This window comes from Rhipicephalus sanguineus, unplaced genomic scaffold (genome assembly GCF_013339695.2).
Source record: "Rhipicephalus sanguineus isolate Rsan-2018 unplaced genomic scaffold, BIME_Rsan_1.4 Seq12085, whole genome shotgun sequence".
In the NCBI taxonomy this organism is placed as follows: Eukaryota; Metazoa; Arthropoda; class Arachnida; order Ixodida; family Ixodidae; genus Rhipicephalus; species Rhipicephalus sanguineus.
Genome location: NW_023614491.1, coordinates 67,770 through 89,121, shown reverse-complemented (window position 1 = coordinate 89,121; position 21,352 = coordinate 67,770). Strand labels below are relative to the sequence as shown.

Genomic DNA, 21,352 nt, shown 5'->3' with positions numbered 1-21,352 from the left:
ACGTCACATATCGCCAAAATTCGTGAGTCACCGTGACATCACGTCACATGATGACGTCATCACGATATCGTAGCTTAGTCAAAGATGCGCCAATCACGGAGGCAGTGCAAACCAGGTGAGGTACCTCCGATCCTGGAGGCAGTGCAAAACCACGTTAGGTGCAGAAAGCTTTCCGAGGGTGGCGGGGCAGAATCAATACATCGCCTGAGGAGAAAAAGAAAATGGCTTTCGCCTTCCACTTGTCTTAGGTGAATGCAAAAGGGGTCCCGCGAGTTTTTTTGGTACACTTTGAGGCAGATCATAAGCAAAATGTATATCTTACTCGTTACCAGTCAAAGGTATCCAGGCTCTGAGTGTGAAGAATTTTGCAGAGTACAGCAACTGCTGCAACTGTGCAGATGTATAAATAGTGGAAACTTTCAGAGTAATTGTAAGCATCGTTACCCTATGCCTCCACCAAAATGTCATGGGAAGAATAATAGGTAGAATTGCGGGGAAAATGTATGCTGAATATGTACAAGAAGGAGCTATAGCCAAGATGGCAGAACAATAGCAATGATCACTTCTTCCCTCGTCGTATCCATCACCTTATTGGCGTGTTCTTGAACGTGCAGAATGGTGCCTGCTTTTATTTGTGGGAATGGATGGGAACAGTATGATAAACAGAATACAAACGGAAGGTACGATTGAATACGCACCAGGGGTGAAAGCGGGCTTGAGTGTTTTGGAGCAGCTCAGGGAGCAGGAATAATGCTGTTTTGGAGCAGCTTTGGAGCGCCAAAATGTGTGTTTTGGAGCAATGCAAGATAGTTTTGGAGCAGAATTCTATGATCAAATATTGTTCTTTTTATTTCTGGTAAACACAAGAATTCCAACGATTTTAGAAACATTTATTACTGATGAACCAACCACACTTAACACAAATATATATATATATATATATATATATATAATATTATATATATATTATATATATATATATATATATGTGTGTGTGTGTGTGGTGTGGTGTGTGTGGTGTGTGTGTGTGGTGTGTGTGGTGTGTGTGCACGCACACACGCGCGTACGTGTTATCAAAACATCACAGCTGTGATAGAGCAATGACTCAGGAAAATGAGATAAGCGATGTTCTGAATGGCTACACTTGACTAGACTAACAAATGAAAAACATTAAAGATAATGAACGTTTTTCATCAGCGGTGTTTTCGCACCGCGTTTGCCGGGTTGCTACATTTTCGTCAAAAGCCTACGCCGGTTTCAAAAAGTTCCTTCGATGCGCGGAGGTCAGCGCCGTCTGGAGGCATTGGGAGAAACCAAAGAAGCACGTGTCTGCACCCTAAACTCCGTTTGTCGGACGAGCGGGCGATGTGCCGCGCGAGGCGTTTTCTTTTCTACTTCGAGGAGGAAGACGCGGCGGCGCGATCTTGAGATGGCGTTCGTCAAAAGGACGCGCGCGACCCTCCGACCACGCGTCAGTCGCGCATGAAATCAAGCCATTCAGGACGCAACAGCGCGATTTCGCGAAGGCGTTCGTCAAAAAACACGCGCGTCCCTCCAAACGCGCGTAAATCGCGCCAAAACTTGCGCCATGCGGTTCGACCTTCTCCCTTCAAGTTCCCTTCCAAGATTTGTCAATTATTGGTGTCGCTTATATGCACGCAAATACGGTACTTGAGATGCGATTATACTAGATGTCGCAATCGCACAATTTGTATCCCGTGGTTCTGTTTTCGTACTACCTGACAGTTGTCTTTTCAGTGATAAACGTTCCAAGTGTCTATCTTCTTTTTGTATATTTCTTCACTCGCCACCTCATGAGCCAAACCACACCAGCAACGGCGGCGAGCGGCATGTCATGTAGTGCTGCGGATGGTACGAGCTACAGCGTACTCGACCACGAGCCGAAAGCAGGTTCTGACGAGCCAAAATCGCACGCGACCGATCGCACTAGCGATACTAAGCTCGTCCCTGCACGAGCGCGTTTACATGCTGCATTTATAACGTCTAAGGGCTTGTGTGCAATGCAACAAATTCTGCACATGGAGAGGCACGCTTTCACTAAAAAAAAAATGAGTTCGGAAATGGTCCAACCGACTTGCACGGACCGAGGCCCTGTGAGTGTTTTCGCGGTTGGTAGTGGCTTCACTGACCGCAAACAGATAAACATTTTTTTTTCTCATGAAGACTTTGACACAAAATCCACATTACACACTCAGCTATACAGCGGTTTCCTTAATGCAAAGTGTCTAAATAATGGTCGCGCGTTTACGTCCGCGGCGGCTGCTCGCACTATCCTCATGGCTTTACATCAAATTAAGTATTCGCAGTAAATAGAACCTTTTCGACAATTATGAAGCGTCAACGCAGTTACTTTTGTTCATGTTCGCAATCCCAGGTCACGATAACAGCAACCGCCCCGTGCGCCCAGCGCACCAGAAAACTCCATTGCCACCGGCGTCACAATCGAAATATGGCCGCACAACTCACTTTCTTGTAGCTAGCTCCTGTACAGGCTCGCTAGCTTTTTTGTGCCTTCGACAACGTCCGAGAGCACGCCAAGTGATGTGATGATGATATAAGCTCGCATAGGCGTGCACAGACACGGATGACAGCGGCACATAAAGGCACCAAACGTAGCCTCGGTGATCGGTTCCGGAAGCGCACTGGAGCCCATCGCGGAGGCCGTGCACCAAAGACCGCTTGGGAGCAGTTTCGGCGCAATAATGCGTTTTGGAGCAGGATGGCGCAGCAGAAGCGGATTGGCGCAGCGTGGGCAAATGGCGCAGCGCTTCCACCCCTGATACGCACCTAAATAGCTTGGTTTCCTACAACACAAAATGAAGCACACATTGTACAAAACTAGACCATTTTACTTCAGTATAAATACTCCAAGAGGCCTGAAACCTCTTGCTTCACCTCCTCGAGCAACCCTCCTGGCATCACTTCTTTCCAGTGAGCTTCTCTTGTGCTTTCCTTGAAATGGTCTTGCCTGTTCCACTGAACTTCTTATTGTCGTCCCTTAAACAGAGAACAAAGTGCCAGTGCAGGAGCTTTGACAACAGTATAGTTGAAAGTTCTGTGCTTGATAGTATAAGTACTTGCCCACACAGCAATTGGCAGAAATTGTTTAGCACTGTTGTTCCCACTTAGCGTAGTATAAACAAAAAGGAATATTAAAGCATAAAAAAAGTTTCTAGTGTTACAATTTTGGTAACAACAGAATAGGGCTGTATGTTTGCACTCCTATGTTGTCTCCTGTGTGGCGAGTGTGCTTAGTACCATTTTTACAAAATAGAACAGCCTTTTGGTAGGTGGTGCCTGCCACCGAGCTAAACATAAATCTGAATTTTAGTGTTCATGAAGCCCAGCACACCATTTCGTTCATTGCTGAAATGCTAGAATAAGAGCTTTATTACAAACAGTTTAACATAACTCCTGTTCCACACACCCGTTTACAGGCCACTGGAACAAAAAATCATGCACAAGGCTCCCTGGCTCTCTTGTGCGATATAGCAGCACAAATGGAGCTATACGATTTTGGTAGGTTTTTAAAGTGCAGCTAATAAAAGTAAGATGCACACTGTATAAAACTTATTATGTATATCCAATTGTAAACTTGTATGGACAGCCATTGAACTACAGCGCTAAGGTGCTGTGGGCCGTGCTTATTCCCAAGAAGCCCGGAAAGAAAATCCCCAAGTTAATAAAAGTAAGTGCAATCCTAGGGCAAGCTGTAAAAAAACACCACAGCTACGGACTAGTGAACTTCTAGGTTTTTCATGTACAATTTTAGTGGATGGTGCACACAACAAAGAAAAGTAATGAAAGCTAGCTTGCACCAGTGGCTAGCAACATAGTAATGTAGAACCCATGGCACAATAGCTGTGCAGTCTCATACAATGTATCCTATGGCAACCTGTGAAATGCGTACCTGCTCATACGAATCCTGTCGCGGCAACCACGCCCTCCTTCCCAATGTGCTGTGGGTTTTTTTGTCATGAAGTTTGCACAGCCAGTGCAAGGCTTCTCAGCTGCAAAGGGCTGTAACAATGTTCAAAAAATGTGTGAAAAACCTTAACAACCTGATATGAAGGCACTTGCTCATAGTCGCAGCAGTATTTGCAGCTGCAGTAGTACTTGTAGATGTACTATTAAAGCAGAACGTCAGCACAGCATGCCACTAAAAAAGAGTGTTAGTCACACTGTGTGTGCATAATAGTTTAAACACCAGATGATTAATCTTAAAGCCTAAATTATGGGTGCGGCTGTGCATGCCGAAGGGGAATAAAAGTGAGGATGCTTTTTGAAATCCAACACTTTATGGGGGAACAAGTGATCCGCAAATTTAAGCAGGCTAATTCCACCCTTTTCATTTCTGAGTAAAATGAGCACAAAAAGCCAATGCTGCGTAAACAGAGCAAGCCATAAATACACTAAGTGTTCTTTGCTAAAACTGTTGTGATGAAATCGTTAATGATACAATACAGTGAACCTCAGCAAATGGATGTTATCTAGGGTAATACAAACGGTTGTATAAAACTTACCAAAAGGATCAGTTGATTCTTGAATGGTAACAACATGTAAAATACTAAATTGCTTTGTAAATGGCACTAAATGTGTCACTGAAATAGGATAATCATAGCACCAGTACCAGTGCGCAACAGCTTATTTTTATTTCTCATGTTTCCTAAACATCCTGCTCTGGTGCAAAGCCTTTCCTGCATTTATGGAAAGTGTGAAGAGAGTTGAAGCCTAGAATGGTGGCTCATCCTTGCCCGGCAATAAGAGGGAAACAGTGATGTCACACTGGCCATTACCGAAGGTTGCGGCAACTACACTGCATCACAATTTGGTCTTTATTTCCCTGTGATATTAGCCAGACTTCATCACACCGTGAAAATCAGCAGTGTCGCCCTTTTGCATTCCAATAGATTTGATGGGTTCAATGTTCTTGTTTAAAGGCTAATCAGCCTATTTTTATTATTTACTGTTTGAATTTTCCTTCCTACTCATTTCAGTGGGCATGCTGCTGTGATAAAACCAAATCTGCAAAAAATATGCAAATATCTCGTGCTCAGTATTTTATAGATTTTAAGACACATTTTCTTAAACACCCTGCTTTAAGTGTGGAGGTGACCTGGAGTTCAATATATATGCAAAGCACAGTGCTACACTTATGCACAAGGTTTCCAAGGGGATGTTACAAATGTTCACCATGGTGAACAATTACAAGCACCCAGGTTCTACGTATCTAGGTTCAACTCAAAGCTCATGGTGATGTCGAGGCAGCTGAGTAGAGAGAAAGCTGCTGCAGCTATCATTAATTGGAACCCAGCCACAATGGTGATTGCCCCGTGCAGAGGGAAGTGGAAGCAAGTGTGCAGGCTTGGTGCGCTAGCCTCTTCGAATTCACGTGCGAACCTGAACGTGGCACTCTTCTTTACTGGCAGCGCTTTAGCCGACTGTCACTCCACTACAATGATAACGACCTTTCATTTAGAAAACAACGTAAACGATGGATGATCACACAAATCCAAGTCTCCCGGGATTTCAATGAACTAGGCAGACTGGAAATACACAGGAAAGCCAGAATTCGCTGCTACTCATGCTTCTCACCTGCTCTTTGCAGCAGTGGCCACAGATCATTCGTGTGGCATACTTCATTTCATGGTTGCCACCTTCCTGCTCATCATGGCACTTGTCACAAGGATAAGCTTTTCCACAACACGGGAACCTAGAATTAACAATTATAGGGACTACAGCATGCAATAAGGGAATCTCAAGCGACACTGTTGTTCTGGCAATAAAGAATGTAAAAGAAGGAAAGAAAAAGCCTATGGACATAGAACCTGTTGCAGATAACAATTGAACCACCAGTCCCATCTCTTCTTGTTCTGTTCCTTCGTGCCTCCAAATTTTTGTCAGACCATGCACCAACTAGCCCAAGAACGCGATTTAGTCAATCAAACTAGCTTACTGATATTAATGTAACATAGAAAATTTAACGCCATCTGTAGATAACGACATTTGTTTAATCAAATGACAACTGCTTCAGCAAAGTGCCACACGGCAGTAAACAATACCATTTGTACAAGTTCAAGAATCAATGTGTCAAGGGAAAAAATAGCTGAAATTGTCAAGAAATACTGGACACCGCATATGGTGAATACCGCACAAAAATGGCATCAGCAAGCACATAGTAAACAATGATACTCAATAAGCACTTATTGAAAGCGTCTTGAAATGCGAAGAGCGTCGTGTCTTCCCTCTAGCCTGGCCGCTAATTCTCACAGGGCAAGCGGGGAAGCGATGTGACAGGCAAGCGAGCGTCGGAGAGCTATTTTTCAATATGGATGGATGCTATGAGCGAGGCTCGGGCTAAAGCCGTCACCTTGCGGTGTGTTAAAGCATTGATGAAATTACACTTCTCCTATTGGAAACGTGCCGAATGGGATGGTCGCAGCAACAGAGCGTTGCCGGAGCTAATTGTGGAGGCAATGAAGTCTTTTTATTTTATTTTCGAGCCGGGTGGTACACATGTCCCCGCCCCGTTATAAAGGGACGCTCAAAGCATTCATTCATCAATATAAGAGCACTGCGAGAGGAAAGTGTGGAAGATAAAAGGCGCGTTCGTGTAGCCTCCGTTATGTGTTTGGCAGTAGCTCAGTGGGCTAAATGACCGCCAGCCATCGTCGCGGACCGAGTGGTCGTGGGTTCGACTCCTGTCAACGGAACTTTTTCTTATAGTTCTTTTTCTTTGCCATCTGATGGCGTTCATTTTGCTGACGTACCTCCGTGACTGAACTACGTCGTTAGTCTTGGCGGATTTTGCCATAAAACACTTTCGTGTTAAAAAAAAGAGAAGAGGCCCACAGCAGGTATGCAAAATGTTCTGAAGTAGGAATTTTTTACTAATGGGTCCCTGAGGTGATATTCTAACTGCTAAGAGTATCTTTTATACATTATGCAAAAGAAGAATGCTTCAGATTCTCTACCATGGCCACGAGTGGCACTGGCTAACGCTCCCAGGATCACACACTTATAAATACCCAAGCAAGTGAACACGGGAGCAGCCACCAACGTAGCACAGACAGTAGTATACAGCGTGTGTAATGGTTGTTAGTTCAGTACCCATCAGCTGCAAGTTGTTTTTCTATCCCCTTTCAGTTCTCTTATCTCATAACTACTTCATTTCAATTAAAAACGACAATTGACCATAACAATAACTACAGTAACTACCGCGCTTCCATTGGTTCATCATCTGTTGCCTTCATTTGGATGTGCCTAATGCGAACGGGCTCCTCAATCGATTTTCCTTCTTTTCGTACACTATACGTAAATAGTATCTTTGGAAATAGCTTTCGATTTCAAGACAGTACACTACCTAGAATTTTGTCAGAATGTGCTATGTTAAAGAAGCTAAATGTAGCTGTATACCCTCCACATGAGCTACTGGCATTGCTTCTTGAATCAACAGCAACTACAACAACCACAGTCTAAAATACGTGGCACTCATGAGAATGTCATAGCTCATATTCCACAGACACCATGTCAAGCAGGGGCTTGGCATGGTGTCTAAAGGGGCCCTGCCATTTTTTCAGCATGGTCAGAAAATGCTGCCGATCGGTAGTCGAGGCTCCGGAGAACACGCGAGCCAAACATTATAGCGCAGCAGGCAGCCTAGAATTATAATTAATTCTCAAAGTCAGCTAGATATCATTCCCTCTCCTTTCTACAAATGACGCCATATACCCAAATGACCGTGCCATATACCCAATTTCACGTCCATTGGCTGATTTGAGCATCGCGAGGCGCATAGTTACCGCGGTTGCTACGAGAGGCCGCCATTTGCCCCCACGCGCTCGCGCAATTACATTGAACGTTAGCTGCATGTTCGAAGAAAAAGAAAAAAGAAATAGTGCTCAAGGTCACGACGCGCATGTGATGTAACTTTTTCCCCCCATGCCATCCCTCCCTGCTTAGCTTCCAGCGCGATCGCCAGGACGAGAGAAGAGAGAAAGCAATAATAGCGTGCGACAAATCTATCCAACTCTGCTCGTACTTTATGAATACTAAAAATTTTTGCGATGGTCCGATTCGGGAGGCAATAAACTTCTTTAATGAAGCCATTCAATGGTTAAATGGAAAAGTGTTGCAGGGCCCCTTTAACATCTCCTTGTGTTATCTTTTCATTAGGGTGTGCGAATATTCGAAAGTTTCGAATATTCGTCGAATATTGCATTCGAAATTTCGTATTCGATTCGAAACTCGTGTATTCGAAAAGTTTCGAATATTCGATAACTTCGAATATTCGAAAAATTCGAATATGCGATTCGATTACCATGCATAAATAACTCGTCTTCCACATTTCTGCTGCATTCTTATCGCTAAAAACGTTGCCGAGAGGAGCAACAAACATGGTAAGTACACGGAGGCACTATATCTGCCTGCGACGAGCGCCCCAATACGTATGATTTATTGCTGGTGCCTCTCCGACGTGCAGCGCTGTTGGCGATCATGTAACCGTAGATTTTCAATATTATGCGGCCGTAACGTGCCGCACTACCACTCGTTCACTATGCGGGACCACTTCTGAAGAAAGCCAGTGACCCATGTGACTGGTGACGGACTGTAGGCACCTTCAGATACCCCAGTCTGGCAAAGCTTTGCCCCATGTACCTCCCTATACCAGCCACTTCTGTTCCAAGCGAGCGTGCCTTTTCAGTGGCAGGGGGAGGGGGTTGTCTCTGTTGCAAGGGAGCGCCTGCTGCCTGATCATGTGGAGCAACTCATATTTCTTCATGATAACATGTAGTCATTACTTTCATTGTGCCGTGATATTTGCTTGTGTTGTGATGTGCATTGTGCTAGCCTGTACATTGTGTTCTGGAGATAGCAGTGTATGTTATGTTGCCAGTCAGGCTGTTAATGTTTTTGTTTTTTTTTTCGAATAGCTACATGTTAAATAAAATATTGTTACTGTGGATGCATTTTTCCTTTGATATTCGATATTCGATTCGATATTCGAAGGCGGATATTCGTATTCGATTCGTATTCGAAAAATTTGATATTCGCACACCCCTACTTTTCATACACCTAACAAAATTAAGACAACTGAACTGTCAAGGACAGATTGCTCAGTATGCACAAAGTTTACATTCAAGTTTACATAATGCCCGAGAGCATTTTTGCTGCAATCTACAACCTAAGCATAACAGGGTTTTTGAAGAGCGCAGGTGAATGAAGATCACAGAACTTCACAACCATTGAAATAAAGAATCAAATTTCAGCCTTTCTCACCTCAGCCAGCGAAAGCTCTTCTTGTAGTGCTTGCAAATGCCTCCATCTGGAAGGGCTTGCCTTCCTGAATGGCAGGATCCTTAACGTTTTTCACCATCTTGGGAGCCTTTATGGAGAATGCTGAACCTGCGTTTTCTGCAGGGAAAGTCAGGATTCCATTTGTTAAAATGCACAATTAGTGCAATTTTTATGAATGTTTAAATGTGTTATTAAATAAACATACAAAACCGATTAATGGAAATACATGCAGACAGTTCAGAATAGTGTGGAAAAAATAGTAGAAGAGACAAAAAATTGAGACAGACTAACTATTATTTAAACATACATACAAGTTTCTCATAGATACATACCAACAAACTCAATTCACGATCATTCTGCATAAAGAAATGCCTTTCAGTAAGACTAACAATAGCTAGGAAGAAACAACTACAGACTAAAAGAAGATTATTCGAAGAGATTGCTGAAGGTTGAATGTTAGAGACTGGACAACAGCAAAGAGAATATATCAAAAAATGAAATGGGATGAGGTCGCGATGTTATCATGGTCAATATACTAACCAGCTGCTTTGGACGCCTGCAGCTGAAGAAACTTGACAGACTCCATAAGTACAGTCATCTTGGCATTGCAGAACTGACACCAAAGGGAGCGACGCTGACCATAATGTATGCCCTGAATAATGAGAAACAGCAAAGAATAGAAAAATTCGGTGCACATAATGCATTTTTTTAGCCCTAGAATGTGATAAGCATCTCTTTTAGCCCAAGGCCTTACCATAAACAGTATGAGCACCAGCAACGATAAAAAGTTTTCAGTTATAAGCAATGAACCTGCAAAAAGTCCTCACAATGAAAGATTAGGATAAGTTTCTGCAAAGAACGCAGATTACAGCAAAAGAAACAGGATACAAGATTAACAAAAATAATTTTTTTGTAGATATCCCGCAGTAAAAACTAATTTCAACAGTAATGCCTCACCACCAGCTCATTACATTACGTTCTACTACCTAGGCCATAATGAAACCTTTGGCACGTAAGCAGTTTTTTCAAAAATGCCAATCCTGTGAAATATTAATGAGGACAGTGAGATACGGGCAGATGTTATGTACGAAATAATGGTGAGCACACTCAGCGGCAACAGGAAAAATGCAGTTACTCGCAGATGTACTGATAATGCACACTAAGAACTAGTGCCATTTGTAATAAATGTATACTATTACGCAACAGCACTCACATCAGCTGTCATCCTCTTGTTGCAACCAAAGCAGTCTAGGGCAAATACACAACCAGACAGCACCAGGTCCACAGCAAAGCAGTCCACAAGGTCAAAGTAGCCCAGTACAGAGTTGAAGGGATGCATGAGGTTTGGCCGGAACGTCACGCTGCACGTGCGCGAGCAGCGGCCACACGTCACCACATTGCGACGCCGCGCGGGCGTGACGACGTCCGCATTACAACGGCACCTGCCACACTGCACCCTGACTGCCACTTTTGTGCACTCCAAGGTGGCCACGCCCTCGCCAAGCTCCAAGCGTCGGAACTCACCTCGGTGCCTTTCTTCTGGTTGACATGAACATCGACACCTGCTCGCTGAGCACCATGCGAGGACTTATCATCAGCAGCAGGCTTTTCAGAAGAGCTGACATCCGGAGCAGAGGAGGCAATGGCATGATGTGGCTTTTCAACAGGATCACTGTGCTTTCTTTTATCTAATTCATTTCTAACACTCCTTTCTTTTTTATGAGGTACATTGTCGTTCTCGTGCCGGAGAGAGTGTTTGCATTTATGGAAACATCAAAACCATTCAAACATTTGTAGCACCATTCACTTGTTCGTTGCAGTCAGAGGTTTGTCGATTGATGTCCCATGGGCATTCTATCAATCTTCCTTCCTCCCCACTTGAACCGAGAGTCAGAACCTGCAGGCAGTCGGCTAGGGTATCCTTTTGAGATGTATCTTGACATGCCTTCTCTTGAACATTGTCAGCATTGCTAGTGGTCATGGCAGATCCAACATCTGCAGTGCTCTTGTTACCTCCAGGTAATGTCTCATCTACGGTTGGTGCCGCACCTTCTGCTGTAGTACCTGCCAGTTGCTCAAAGGGCACGAATTCAAGGCCAGCAGCTTCGGCAAGCTGAATCTTTTTCACCTAACAAAATCAAAGAAAGACATATTAAAAGGACACTAAAGAGAAAAAAATTTTTCTGTTATTAGTAAATTGCTCTTTCACAATTTCAACATTACCACATTTGCCACGAGAAGATGTTTGGTAAGCGAGAAAACACACAAAAACTTGTAGGACTCTGTGCTTCACCTCCAAGAATAGAATGGCGATAGCATAATCGGGCCCCGTGCACTTACCTTCACTGTGCCGCAAGGAAAGGAAGGGAAAGTGTGCATAACAATGGCCTAAAATGCCTACTCAAGTGCAGTTGCAAAGTGCCCACTAGTAATAATAAAGTCCCATAATTCTTCCCTCTGCAAATTGGCAACGTACCCATTACTCATACGTAGGTGCCAGCACATCGTGCAGCTACACACTTTGTAATGGGTGTGAAGCTTTAAACCACCCACTCGTTGTGCAAGTCACATGTTTGACACCTGGTGTGATTCTACGATTCTTCCACGCAATATTACATTCATCAAGGAGGCTCTTCCCACTACATGAAATTCTTATAGGATTTTGATGAAGCGGTTTCAAGCACTAGCATGGCTACGTGGTAGAACACCTGCTTGCCACGTAGAAGGATTAACATACCAAGTTTCAGAAAATTTTGCTGAGCCAATGTTGCCGAAATAGACAAATGCACTTTGAATCTGTGACATCACACGCGGAGATTTCGGCGCGAAGTTTAAAATCAGACTTTGACCTTGATTTTATCCTCTATTAATAAGCTGCTAGTGGTGAAATTAATGACATTAGAGTTCTCAAAGTACATTTTATCAATCTAAACCAATTCATTTTTCACTTTCGTGTCCCATTAAGCATTCCAAACTATCAGGTCAGCTTTCATGCCACAATTATTTCCAACAAACTGTAGCTTTAAAATGTGGGAGCAAACAGTCACCAGACGACTACACTTACATAATTTGCAATGTGCTAATGATCTGGTTGGAACAAGCAATTGAAATGCTATTCAGTGAATGCATTGTGTCCTGCAGAGGACATAAAACAGGTTGGAAATTATGATAATGATGACTGCACATTTAGCACAACAAATTCTTAAACAAAGTGTTAATGAGAAAATTTGAAATGAAAGCTAATTATACCAACAGTTTTTTCAGCCACTTCTTTGCACTACAACAATAAGAACATACATGACAAGCTTACCTTCCTCAAGCTCTCAATAAAGAGGCCTCAAGGTTGCGATCAAACCAACGAAGGAATGGGGCAAGAGAAGTGATCCTGGGCCAACTTGACTTGCTGTGGTATGTTTTTCATCCAGCCATGCCTTCACAGCCTTGTTGAGGTCCCTGAAAGCACATAAAACTGTGCCAATTAATGCTAAGAAAATTATCATAAAACTTAAGCCTAAAGAGGGTGTCACAAGGGTGTCCCTTGTGAGAGCAGAGGATAGCAATGAACGAAAGAAGGGGATTTTTTTTCCAGGCGCTTGTTTCTAACTCAGCCAAATGAATCCACAGACAATTAGGCCAAGGGAAGCATTGGGAACATCAATAGTTGTCTTCAAGTGTCGCATAGTAATTATGAGGTAAAATGAAATGAATTAATGTGGACGAAAAATCACCATTTTCTGTCAGTGGGATCTGAACCCATAACCTTCGAATTATGCATCTTATGCTGTATTAATTTTTGTACCCTTTAATTTTCCCCTCCACTTCAATTAATTTCATTTACATTATAATTACTACACTACACTTCAAGACAACAATTAATGTCTCCTATGCTTTCCTTGGTCTGTTGGATTCATGTGATTACAGCTATACTCGGCGACAACTTATCTTGGCATTGGAGCGAAGGCTACGGAGGCGGGGCATCCGCACATTTGTGTTACTACGCAAGTAGTTCAGCATCTTGCAGCCGATTTCAGTTCCAGTTTCGGTTTCACTTGCTCGCATCGCTAGAGCGTTTAGCACCACGTCTACATGCAGAATGGGAACATCAGTGTGCGTAGATGCATCTACCTACTGTACTGTTTATTGTCACATAGTTGTTACGTTGACGAAGGCAGCAGTGTGTCGAAGATGAAACTCTTTATTTGGCCAAACTTGTGGCCGGGAAACGAGTCAGTCAGAGCGTCGTACGTCAATAATTAGACAAGTCGTAAAGCATGTCGGCTTTATACATGTTCTATCAAATGTTCCAGTGTTATCGCTGGTGGCACGTAATCTCTAAGACTATCGCGTACCGCGCAATCTTAACAGAAGATCTAAAACATCGTGGCGCTTCTGGAACATCGCATCGCGGTCGGGCCCGCAGAGCCTCAGCCTTCATACGCTTAACCGTTCGCTCACTCACTCCGGTGAGCTCGGCGACTGTCCGGCACAATGCATTTGCAGACAAGTCACGCTGACGGCGCCTCACTCCAATGATGACAATGCAGATACAGTAAAACCTCGGTGATACGAATCTCGCGGGGTTACCAAAAATATTCGTATCATCCGAAATTCGTATCATCAGAAAACATGGAAAATTATATGCGACAATGAAAGTTGACATAGGTTTTGACTTAGTGTTTCGCAGGGCCGCAGCGACGTCATGAACAGCTCTGAATGATTGCCAGTAAAGTTTTTAGACGTCAACGATCATACTTGTACTCGTAATATACGGTGCATGCGCGCGTGTACAATTATTGAACAGATGTGTTGCGCCCCGTGAACGCTAGTAGCCCCTTCCTAATCTTACCACGCTTTTCTGCAAGACACCAGAATACTGCGGCGAAAGTGACTTAAGAAGTGCTTCGCACGCTATAGATAGAGGTCAAGCTTCTTCGCCAAGACCATCCGCTTTGTCTCTTGGGGTCTTCGTCCACATTTCGTGGGACTTCATGACAGACCACAGCCCAAGTTTCAGTCTTGTTTCATAGAACGTCTGATTGCGGGGACATGGCTTGCATTGACGTGGCAGGCACGCGTTAACACAGTACAAAAACGCTGCTGCCTCGAGCACAGGAGCACGCGTCAACGCGTTGAAAAAAAAAAGGGCGACGTCAACGTCATCTGTAATCTAAATGCGAAGCCGCATAAATGCCTCCAAGATTCGCGCGCTATCTCAGAGGCAACGACGCACCGTTGATGATCGCGCAGCGCGCATGCCCGCCCATGCGTGACTGTCGCTTCCACGACAGCGCGGGCAGCGCCTGTTCGTACCTGTGCGCTAGCGTACGTTCGTATCAAACGTCGCGGGGTGCAAATCGGTTCGCAACAACCGTACTCCAATACATTGCAGGCTAATGGGCCTTGGCCGGGACCACAAAATAATTCGCATCACCCCGAAATTCGCAAGAGCCGTGATCGTATCACCGAGGTTTTACTGTAACTTGCGTGGTCGGTTTGATAGCCACTTTCTGTCACATTTAGAGTACAGCTTCTTCGGAGAACGAAACGGCGAGTTTGCGGCCGCACACGCTTCAGGCCAACGAACAGGCGGTATCGCTGATGCCATGTTTACTGAGACTCTGAGAGTGCAGGCGTGAGGAAAATGTGGTGCAGGCGTGAAGAAAACGTGGTGCTGTCCAAGAAATAAAGACCGAAACAAACTTGAAGGTTACAATGCCATTTTTTTACGAATGGCTTCCCATATGCGTTCTCTTGTTATAATGAAGAAATCTTTATTTATTCGAGCTAGGTAACTTTTCGAATTAGAAAATAAATATAGGTACTATTTCTTGGCGCGCGTGCATGCAGGCACTTTGGCTCTGTAGCTTCCACAGTGGTGCCAAGAAAAGTTTCGCGGGGTATAGTCATTCATGGTTTTATACTTCCTCAGTAAACTTGGTAAAACAAAGATGTTGCAGAAACCATCAAATCTAACCTTTCTACTTGACTCTTTCTTGATTTTGCACCTGATATGTCTTCTTCTTTATGAAACAGTCCAGACAAAAAATCATTTAGACACCTACCAAGAATGTCATGCTGGCGTGACTAGGCAGTGTTCTGCTATGAAGCACAACATCTGCCCCAATCATGGTGATGTTTGCTTATTGCTAAAAAATGATCAGATACCCAGCATATATGCAGGTCAGCACATGCAAGAAAGAAAAACTGTGCTTTTCGATTAAAGTTAATCACATTATTAACTCTTTCAAGTTCAACTTAAGTAACATTCTTGCCATAATAACTAACTGATTACCAAGCAAGTCTACCAGCACATACAAATGCCCCGCCTGAACTTGCAATGTCCTGTCTATGTGTGTGGCGAGTCTAATTGGAGACCATTTTCACAACACCTGTACGAATTAGATGGCAATAGGTGAATTTTTACTAGGGTGAAGAGTCATGTGGGAAAGCTCACTTAGCTCTCAATTCTTTTGCCACTTTTGAAGAAAGCCTATGCATAAGGATGCTGCCAAACATGCAAAAGAGAAGAAGACTACAAAATATAAACCAGCCCTTTCAAACGCTGCAGCACTTTAAGGGCCAGTAAACAGGCTCCTACTCTTATTTTTTTTACACCTCTCAAACAAGCTCACTAATTAGTGCAGAAGGGGGCGGCGATCACATTTTGCGAATATCACAGCGCTGCGCATTGCGTGGACGCTTCAATTAGAAAAACAGTTCTCACACCCCTCTCCTGCGCCTAACCAGCACTTTTCACTTGCAGTGACATAATCTTGCCCAGGGGCAACATACATAGCATCAACTTCGTCGATTGGTCCTCTGCACTAAAATGGCACCTTGGCCTTATGGTGATGCAGTTTTGGCTGCACAGTCCGCATTTTCATTTTCCTGTGCTTCCCTCTGCCGTTTTGGTAGAGCCCCGAGACTACCAGGACTAGCGGTATCACCAGAACGAAAGCCTTCGCGATGAAGAGGCTTTTCTCGAATTTATTGCTAGGGGAAGGGCTCATGCGTCGTGGCATATTTGTTTCCTCACCAGTGCCTCACACCCCTCTTCCTCACCGGACTCTCAGATACGAGCGACATGTAGAGCAAGCCTTGCTCAGCCATTGGCTGAGTGCCAATGAAAGAATCGCTGACATCGTGTTACGTTGCCGAGGGGGAATAGTCACTTCAATGGCTATGCCTACCTCTTCGCTGCCGAGAAGGGCGGGAAGGCACAGCGAGAAACCGAACTAGCCTATGCGGGTTGTCCTACACCCTGTAACTTCCTTATTACAACACTTATTAGTGAGTAATAGCTCGGCGGGTTTTAGGGCCACCGGTGCGAGCTGAGAGGGCAGAGAGCGCAGCACAAAAGGAAGAGTGATAGCTGAGCAAGGCCCCGCTTGTTTCAGTTGAGCATTGCTGTGCCACCTACTGAACAAGGTTGACAGTTAATGTCGATCGGGCAGTATCTTTGCTTCATCACCCCGAAGAAATAGAAGTTACTGCGAAAAGAATATTGCAAAAGGCATTTTATTGATTTATAGGTTTATTGGAGGTGCGCCGACAACATGTCGCCGCCACTTGTGTTGGAGCTGCCATCTTGGAAAATGCTTGCACGCTCGTCGCTCGCATTTCGCTGAGGAGACTAAATGACAGGCGAGCGGCTCGCTCCATAGGACGCCGGCTTTCACATACCGCACATGCACAATTCATCTGCTGGGTGCGCCGGCTCGCAAACCCACCCAGCTATTACTCTTCATTCGCAAAATTCTTGCGGAAGCATGTTCACATCGTACAAATGTGCAGTTATCTCTCCATCACAAATTTTTGACTGCGAGGTTCTTTACTGGCCCTTCAACAGTTGGTGCGCTTTTTTAGCCGACTACGTATATACTTGTGGTCACTTATTCAGTTATTCAATGTCACACATTCAAAACATAATGTTGCATCACACAATAACAAATCTTTAAAATCAGGGCATCAATTAAAAAAAAAAAAGCCAGCAGATTACTTACCTCAGCAGTGTTGGAGGTAAGACACCCTCTTCATCAAGCACAGACATCATAAAGCACTGCAGGAAAACAAAGTTAAGAGAGAGAAAATACGAAGAGTTAATACAAGATGAGGTTTTGTACAAACCAGAAGGCATACCTCGCTGGGATACAATTTTGGGAAAGCCACTATCATTGTCAGCTCCTTGACATCAAATGGCTGTGGGGAAGTGCACACGGTGTCAGCTCTGAGCAAATTTATGCAATACTAAGTGCGAAACACAGCATACCCAATCAGGATCAGTGGGTCCAAACACAAAAATGTACTTGTCGATTCCGTCCCCAGCAGGTACCTTCTTGCTTTTCCGGAATCGCTTTCGAAACTGGTCAATTTCCCTGTCTCTGTAAACATGCAAGCAGAATAAATAATGGCCACTGTAGATCCGCACGTCAGAACCAGTAAACAGAGTCAAAACATGCAGTAAAATTAGTAATGCTTAAGAAACAATATGGGTGCTACCTAGAAGCAGTGAAAGTGGCTAGAGCACTGCACGGGCCCGGGCCGGCCCGAAAGCCCGGGCCCGGCCCGCGGGCCGGGCCGGGTAAGGGATTGTTGGAGCGGGCCCGGGCCGGGCTCAGGCCCGTGATCTTCGGGCTCGGGTCGGGCCTGAGCCAGGCCCGTATTAGGCCCGGGTCTCGTATCTGTATAATTACGCTCCGGACACCCGACACGTCACGTCGACGGGGATCGCTAAAGAGGCCGCCGGCTGGTTCACTTCGGCGCTCCAATAGACAGTTGTTTTGGAAGGCCTTAGTCCGGTCTCGCTTTAAGGCGTAACATTTCAAAGATTGAAGGCGATCACACGAAGACGACGAGATAGCCATCTTCAGGGAACAGCGAGGACGGGCTCGCTCTCTAACGGGTGTGCCTCGCTTTGACAGATCTATCGCACTGTGGTGGCGGTGACTCGGGGAAGAAGGGTGGGACAAAGAACGTTCTTGTTTTGAACACGAAAACGTTGTGTACGTTGGGTGCAGTTGCCTGCCGAGGAGTCAACACGACAGCTTTAATTTATGTAACTCTGCCCAGCCTGGTGTATTCCTACCAGAAGCAGCTAGAGCACGTTTTTTTTTTTTTCATTGCATTGTGCAATAGATGAAGTTTGCAGACTTGCTACTTTTACTCAACAGCCCTAGCTCGTATGCAATTGATGAAAACTTAAACTAAAAATCTCTGCCATGTTTTTTTTTTTCAGTTTATGGAGGTATATTTTGTAGTCGTTCTTTGAAATGCAAAAATAAGATTGCGTGGCTAGCACTGCGTGCGTACATGAAACAGCCAGCTATGACTCCAATTATATTTTATATTGCCCTGCAATTATTTCGCAAGAGTCTTACGGGCGTAATTAACCGAAAATATACACAGTACCAGTGAAAGTCGTGACACTGAAAGAAGTTCCCAAAACAATCTCTAGAAAATATCTTGTGTGTGGCAGGTATTCTCACAATAACCGAAGGTTAGACAGTGCCTCCTTTATGCTCAAGGCATAACTAGCTGAAACGGGTGGTCGGGCCGGGCCGGGCCGGGCCCAAACCTTTCCCGGGCCGGGTACAGGCCATCTTTAAGAACACCGGGCCGGAGCATGGCGTTTTCGGGCCGGGCCGGGCCCGGGCCGGAAAAATCGGCCCGTGCAGTGCTCTAAAAGTGGCTACACAATGCATTTACTTCACTGGTGATGTATTCCTTCACACTTCTTTATCATCACTACTCAACACTTACTTTAAGACATTTGTAGACTTCAATACCTTAGGCACATATTCTAACTACTCTCTGCAGCTTTTGCAGAGAACAGGAGATAAGTTTTATAATCTACGCCCCAGTTCAGAGCTTTAGCTTTGAGATTTTATTGCCTATCAGGTCTCACCCAGCACATACTAAGAGCTGAACATGGGCCTGGTGTCAAAATGAAGCGTGCAAGTGAGCCAGTTTTTAGAGTTGAGATGTAACATAGCCTGCATAGTTAAGTGTACCGGTACAATACTTATGTGAATCACACACAACACTTTTTAGCACAACAGTGGGAAGGAAGTAAAGGAATCAATTGTAAGAAAGAGAAGAAGAACACAGTGCACAGGACGAGCTCTATGCGCTGTTAGCTGTGTGCACTGTGTTCTCTTTCTAGGATTCATTTGCACCAAAAATGTTGTACGTGATTCAACACGAACTCGCCCAACAGCAAGTTTATTGAAATACTTATGTGCTCAAGGGCAATCACATAGGAACTCCTGAGAGATGAGAAGTCTCATACTTGTCTGGTGGATCCACAAAACCAGATCATACAATTTGGAATAAACGGGCACTGACAAATGATTCATTTAGACATCAATCAAGGAACCTAAAGTGTGCAGTCTGACGCACACAAACGTGTGCTACGACAGTAGCCGACGTCAGCCCAGTGACCTCGAACCAACTGTGCATTCAGGCTTCAGGAAAAAGTTTAGCTATGCGTAAGGGTTATGTAATAAATCTGCGCTCGCGCGGCAAGGCAAAAAACCAAACAAGCGGTCCAGCCGAAACACTTCCTCTACTTCGTTCGGGTGCCGTCCAAGGCGGAAAAGCCGAAACAACGAGAAAGCTGAATGCCGCGGTATGCAATGAACGCCGAGGCGAAGACTTCCCGCCACTAGGACGAATTGCGAGGGCACCGACCGTAAATCGGGTTGTCTTGCCAGAGGTCCCTCGGTGCGCACAACGCAACGTGGACACTGATATCTCACCTATGCAACAGGCGTGCACCGTGTAGCTAACGCTTAAGCGAAGAAAGCGACGGCACGGCGGTAGCTATTCACCTCAATTGCTTGAGTAGCTCCTCTTCAGACGGTGGTTGCTGCTCTGAGCCACCGTTCTCTACTTCGCTGACGGCTCCTGCAGGCGTTTGATCGCTCGCCGACGGATTGAGGACGTCACTCTCCTGCTTCGGTGAGTCGTTCATGGTGGTTTCTCGCGGCACTCGGGAAGTAGTGCTTTTAACCTGGTGCTGGTCGCGACGGCGCTTGTGGGCATAGCGGCAGCCGCGGCCGTAGCGACAGAATCCGTGGCGTTCGAAAAAGCGGCACGGCTCCTTCGGCAGTGGCCGCTGGACGCTCTTGTCGGTACAGTCATCTGGAACAACGTCTGCAACCTCCCTTTCGACCGGTTTGTCAGTAGTAGCTGAAGTTGCAGCTGAAGACGGATCTTCTAGGCTGTGCGAGTACCGGCACCGGTCGCCGTTCCGACAGTGACCATCTCTCGAGAAGAACTTGCAGGGCACACTTTCCGGCGCGTTGCCCGGCCCGTTCGTACGACGTGGAAAGCCACGGCGGCGAGAAAAAGGTGCTCGGACTGCGCTCTTCAGGCCTCGATTCGGTGCATCTTCGGACTTCCCTGTTTTGTCACTGTGAACAGCAGGCTCCTGCTGGAGTCGTCTCGAGCGCGTTGATGCTTGTGGGTCTACGCCGACGGCATCGTGAGTATCACGCTCGGTATAACCGGCCGCTCCTTGGCTCATAAGTGGGCAGCGCCAAATAGAGGACTCGAGCACGCTGTGGGCTCTCGCAGAGATCAGTTTTGAAGCAATTAGGGCAGACCGCTTTTTCTTCAAGAACGATCGACAAACCTAGGCACTTTCGTTGAGGTCACTGATCGCACTACGCCGGCAAACTACGCTCACTTTAAGTGTTCGACGAGGATTTCACTCAACAAGCAATGAGAGTGAAAGCGTAGAAATCGGTTGCAATCGTTTCTTGCACAATGCAAACACAATGCAGGAGCACGATGGTCAGTACTCGCTTTGCAAAAGCAACGCCCACGGATCATGTATTTTGTGTACAGGAAGTGGCACCAGCTTACAACTGTACAGATGCTGTACAGCTAGGGCGACTGACGACACCGAGTTGACCGAGTCGCTTGTTGAGAGAAACGTTTTCTGGCATAAGTAAACGCGCCAACGATTGTGCTGCTACCTGCCGCTTGACAAAATCAACCACGTGACCTGTCCTTTTCTCGATTCAGGCGC

At 45.2% G+C, this 21,352-nt stretch overlaps 1 pseudogene; it reads right to left on the bottom strand.

Moving 5' to 3' along the window:
* Positions 1-2,884: 2,884 nt before the first annotated feature.
* LOC119376459 (uncharacterized) lies at positions 2,885-21,164 on the bottom strand (annotated as a pseudogene).
* Between the last annotated feature and the right edge of the window lie 188 nt (positions 21,165-21,352).